Consider the following 6367-nt stretch of genomic DNA (forward strand, 5'->3'; position numbering starts at 1 on the left):
TTTGACTAATTTTCTCTTAAAGTGAAGGGATACAGAGCTTAATAAATGTGTATACTGGCTTGATGAAGAACTTTTCCTATACACACTTATACAAATAGAACCTTTTGCTTTCCTGGTCAACAAAACGTCAAGGAAATGCAATTTATTATCTAGTTCTTTTTCACATGTAGATTTAATTGTTAGGTGTTTGTTGTTAAATAGTTCTAGTAGTTCTTTTCCAATGTTCTGATCGACAATGATAAAAGTATCATCAACGTACCGATAATAGAAGTCAAGCTTATCAATAACATATTTGAGAGGTCTGTTTTCTAGTTTCGCAAGAAAAAAATCAGCAAGGATAGGACCTAGAGGCGAACCCATCGCTATACCATCAATTTATCTATAATATGTATTATTAAAGTCGAAATGGACATTCAGTGTACATTTCAGAAGTAATTCTTTAAGACTAACCTCGGGAATTCCAATATTGATTTTGTTTTTCAAGTAACTGTTGGCACACAAAGTCAATAGTCTCAGTTAGTGTTACACTAGTGAACAGGGAAGCAACATCTAGAGATATCATCCGTTTCCCATTTAAGTTCATATGTTCGACTTTCGAACCGAAATCGAAAACCTCTTTCACGCTTTTGTTGACAATTAGTTTGTGTAAGGAGTTTTCATAGTATATTTACTACTTTTCTATTCTTGACAGTTGTCCACCAATGTGGTCTTAAACCTAGTAAGCTCATCGAGAGAATTAGGGACCAAATCTGTTGTTTGTGTAAATAAATTTTCAAACTGCATATATGTATCTAGTTGATTTATTTTATTCCCATAGTCACACAATCGAGGGCCGAGAGACAAAGCCTATAATTGTACGATCGCCGTTGGTTTTGGTTTGAAGACGAGTTTTTTTTAACTACCAAGCGGTCACTTATTTGTGAAAACAGTTTGGAATTACGCTAAATCTTAATCAAAAAACAGGTGAAAAATAGAGCCCATTATCGACACTAAAAAGTAAAGCGAAATAAATTGTAATGATAAACTACATGTCAATCTACTTACTTCATCCTGAACAGAAACAATTACGTGGATATTGTTTATCGTGGACCGAAAATTAAACCCCTAAAAGAGGAATATGAAAAGATATCTAAGGGAAAACTTTTAATCTTTTGGTAATCATACACTAAATCTTTACACCGCTTTACAGATAAGTCACTATGCAAACACATTAAAATAATAACCGAACGTGAAAAAAGTTGTTTGTTGCAAAACATTCATCAAAACAAATAGTATGTGGCCACAATGGCCGATACTTAACAATTTGCCATTTTAAACCCGATGTAGTACTTAGAATAACATCCATAACACGGACAAAGTCTAAGAGCAGTAGAATATTGGTTGGTTGCGTCAGATATTGGGTTTCTACTTCAAACATTCATAAGTATCAAGATCGGGATCAAACTTGACAAACGGTTACTAACCCACGAATAACCCATTTAAAATAATCTTAAGTTTGAAAGGCAAGTAGAATGACTTATTTGATTTGTTTACAATTATTTATTTACTTTATTTATTTGAACACAAGAATATTGGTACAAGGGGCACCAGATATATACGCGCCAAACAATAACAATGAGAATGGGAAAAGAGAAAGAATTTAGCGTGCGTATAAGAGAGAAAATGACGACCACAGATTAGTGTATGTAATAATAATAATAATAATAATAATGGGGGGAAAGGAAAGGTACAACCAGGAAAAAAAATTCAGTTAGGGAATTTACAACCACTTTTTATGAATGTAAGAGAAGGTTACAGCAGGATCGCCACTGGCTTCTATTTTGAGCCATATCTGATAATATCTCCAGCCAGTGTGTTGCATCATCTCTCGGACGCCAGCCAGGGAGTCGGGAAAAACCAACATAAGCCAGTCCTTTGAAACTTTCTTTTATACCACGATACCATGTCATACACTGACCACCTCTCTGCTTTTTCCTACCAGTTCCAGCGTCGGCAAATAATACACGACGTGGAATTCTCTGGGACGACATTCGTAGAACATGTCCAAGACACCGAAGTCGATGTTTCAAGATGGTGACACCGAATAGATTATCATCACTGAGCCCGAACCTCTGCATTACTAACATGGTATTGCCACTGGATGTCAGAAATCCTTTGAAGACAACGATGATCAAACACAGAGTCGTCTAACATCCTCAACTCGGAGAGACCAGGTTTCACAAGCATAGAGCGAAACTGCTCTCACCGACGCGTTGTAGATCCGAACTTCTACAGCCAGATTAACATCACGAAGACGCCAAAGGTGGCCCAGATTGGCATAAGCCGCTCTGGCTTTAACTATACGTGAATTGATCTCCTCACTCACACCACCACCAGCACTTATGCAGCTATCTAGATACACAAACTTATCGACTAATTCAATCTGCTCACCACCCAGGGTGAGTACAGAATTAGAGTCCTGTCAGTCTTGCAGAAGTACTTTGCACTTCGAAGGTGCAAAGCACTACCGTACCTATGGACACTGATTAAGTGTGGATTGCATGGCGTGGGCATTATCGCACAGCAAGACAATATCATCCCCATACTCAAGGTCGAGAAGTCGTTCTCCAGGCAGCAGATCCACACCGCCATTACTTACATCCATCAGAGCTGTTTCCAGGATGTCGTCGATGGCAAAGTTGAAGAGGAATGGTGAGATTGGGCAACCCTGCCTAACCCCACTGCTCGAATGAAACAAGGGAGAAAGGTGGTTGTATGCCCTCACTCTGCCTGAGGTGTTTGTATATAGGGTTTTTAAGATTTTAATAATCGAGAAGGCAGTGGGTAGGACTTATTGCACAGGTAGTGGATTTGCACATTATAAATTCTGATGTTTAGTGGCTACGACGGCCTACAATTCCCTACCGAAAAAAATTGGTTGGCGTTTTTATCTCTATAGACCTAATGCACGTCAAGTCCCAGAATGTTACGACACAAAAACGTATAATCGAAATCTAAGAGTTTTGACCGACCCAGGATAAAATTCGTCGCATCACGAGGGCGTACTAACAAAATGTCCTGATTCCAGAAATGTTGGGAGGTTGTGGCTATGAGATGGACTTCAATTTCCGTAAAAACATCAGTACCATATCAGTTAAGTACAGCTGCAACGCAACTCAGGTAAAACAGTACTTAAGCATATAAAAGCTAAATAATACGACTGATATTCCAAAATGCACAACTGAATATTAATACATGCTAATTGAAGTAAAATAATGTAAGATATCACAATCGAGGTACAAAGTATTAAGAAACTTCAAAAGGAAGCTTACAAAATCAGCAGAGTCAAGTTTTCTTATTTGCACCATTTCGATGCCACATGGAGTTAGTAAGATGGAATCACCGCAGTTTTGAAGTACATCTTCGACACGGATTCGCATTGGTTCAATCTTAAATTATGATAATGAGTTTTTCGACATACATAATCGATTATCTCCTTAAAATGTTCATTGCATTGAGCACTTATAGCCTGTTGGGATAGCCTATTGGTAATTATGGCATTCTCAACAAGAAATTGTCGGAACACAACCATTTCGGGAAGAAGAGAAAAAGGGGGTCTAGCTGAAAATACTTAATGTGTCACATACTAACCGTTCTAGCCAGGACGCAGCATTTGCAATTGTAGACATTAGGTTCAGTATACAGCTGAGAATGTAAGAAGCAGCTCCCTGAATATCTGAAAGTATCCCTGGATAAGGACTATCAGCATCTTGTCTCTTAGTTATAGCCATAAGAGAATTTATTGCAGTGATAATACATGTACACGAACGTGAGACGCGTAGTAAAACTGACTGAAGCGTTTCGTTATCAAAAGATGAAAACTGGTATTGTAATTGCTTGACTTTCTCCAATATGATCATCTGATGACCAATCTTTTGAACCCCATACTTGTCTAACACATCAGCAGTCAGGGAACTAAGCCACTTTCCACTTATATTTTTCGCACTGAATGCAGACAGATACGGCTCGATAGCATCGTCTAACCCTTAAAAAAGTTTATTTGAAGTTGTTTTAAGTACCAGAAAGCCAAGATATGACCTGAGTGGTTGTCCAACTAAGATACGATTGTGGTTTCTCGAACTTGTCCATTACAGCGCATAGGGTCAACAATTTGAATTGTCCCACAGTACAATATCCAATGTTGTCATGACCAGCCGGTGTAAACTAAATTACATTTTTGTTATCGCCAATTTCTGAATTACTTTAATACCATGTCTTTGGTGGTGCCATTTAAATGGTCTACTTATAGTCATTTCAGTAATTATCTGTGGGTTCCAAATGGTTCTGAACGAAATAGAAGAATCGCTTAGCGGGCTTCCGTATCTAATAGTAGTAGGTCACCGATGCCTCCACTCCTGCAAGGCTAAGCCATGCCATATCGACCAAGTGTTACCACGTTCACCATTTTTGACCTACTCTAAGTATTACTTGTTGAATGTAAATCTCGGTAATTGTATGCTCAGCTTCAAAGACATTGTGGTTGGGACTCAATACCACTAAGGTTCCCTTGTCATCCGCCAAATTTTGAAATCAGATCCTCTTAATGTGTCAGCTTATTATTTCGGTTGCAAACGTCTCTCCGAAATTTCACATCGTTAGCGAGAAGTAATAAATCAGACGATACTTAAATAAGAAGGTCACTCATATAAATTAAAAAAGAGGAAGTCTTAATCTGAAGCCTGAGGGACTCTATCAGGACATTCTGTAGCTTGAGGAAAAGTGAAGCTTACCCTAACCTTAAAATGAGATCAGCAGGTTGGTTATATAAGAATGATCGTTCCTGAAACCGTATTATTGAGGTGAAAAGAAGTTTATGAGTAACAAATAATCACTTAGTCCGTTTTATATCAAGGATTCCATGCCCGTTGAGGGTACTGAAGGAAATTCTACCGGCCGATAGCACGAGGGTCCACTGCGTCGGCCTTCTTTGAAGATTGGTGTGATGTTCGTTATCTTGGACAGTGCCTCAGCTCAGAGAATGTTATAACGTCACATTGAGGTGTTGCTAAGACTGAAGCCGCTTCTCTCAGTTTGGCAGAATGAACCACATTCAGGCCAAAATTCTTCTTTTCGACAGATACTGTAATTTCTGATACATCAATCCACTGGCACGGGATAAAAACTAACATGGAATAGAAGCTACCGTGCTTTCATCTCAGCGACCTCCAATGGCTTGACACAAGGTGGACATTTCACATTAAAGTGTCCCACGTCAGTGGCGTGCTTGTAGACCGGCCTAACTTAGAGGTATGTGTGCCTATAGGAGACTCATATATTTCAGAAAATGCCGTATAAAATATGTCCATGTGTATCGTATGTTTTTAGTTGCCTCTCAACTGAAGAAAAAGTCCGTTTTGCACTTCTTAATTGTCTGTCTATGTCTGGAATTAGGGGAGTTAGTATACTTCATCCTTTTGTGACCGTCGTAACTTTCTGTTCATTAAGTGGGTGGTAATACTGAGTTAAATACTTCTGAAAATACTGCGATCGACCTAACCTATGCATCTCATTAGGCAAACCTACCTCGAAGGTTCTTGACAAGGGGTGGATTCAATAATGCCTTAAAGGTTTTCCAGAGTGTAGGAAAAGCATAATTCTGATGAGTGCGACTGAGAGTTACCCATAACATTCACGAACAAATTAGGCACTCCATTTCTTGTGGTCTATTTCGTTAACAATGCCATGCAGCTGCCAACTTAAGGACAACATGCTTGTGCAGGTATTTGTTGTTACCAATAAAATGCATCTCTACCTTAGTTATACCAGTTCTCACACAACTAACAGGGAAGCCGAATTGTATGAACATATTTCACGATAACGTGCAATCGAATGCATCTTTTGCATTAACGATGTTCTAGTAACATATTTAATAAACCTTAATAATTACTTTACACATTCTCATCAATATGGAAAGGTAGACCGATATTGTTGATGGGTAAAGATGCTTTTGACAGGTTTATGTGATGCTATATGTGACGAGTTCACGGTGTTACTAAAGCTACTCGTAAAAGTCACTCACGTTAATGGTACTCACAGTTATTTGTATAACTTATTACCCTAAGGACTTCCATGTAGCGTAATATGTTATACTCATCTACTTTTCATTTGAATTATTGCCGCCCAAAATAACGCAGTAGCGGTTGACTCACACCTTTATTAAACAGGGAAACACATAACCTCATCCAAAAGGATGATTAAAAGTCTTTAGCAAAGCAATTCATTCGCCCTAATCCCCGAAATAGAAATCAGATAAATAATTAGTGGACGATGTTATACACTATACTGTTGAACGCCTGTTAAGCGAAGAAATTGGATACAGTTGAGTCTG

This window comes from Schistosoma mansoni, chromosome W (genome assembly GCF_000237925.1).
Source record: "Schistosoma mansoni strain Puerto Rico chromosome W, complete genome".
Classification (NCBI taxonomy): domain Eukaryota; kingdom Metazoa; phylum Platyhelminthes; class Trematoda; order Strigeidida; family Schistosomatidae; genus Schistosoma; species Schistosoma mansoni.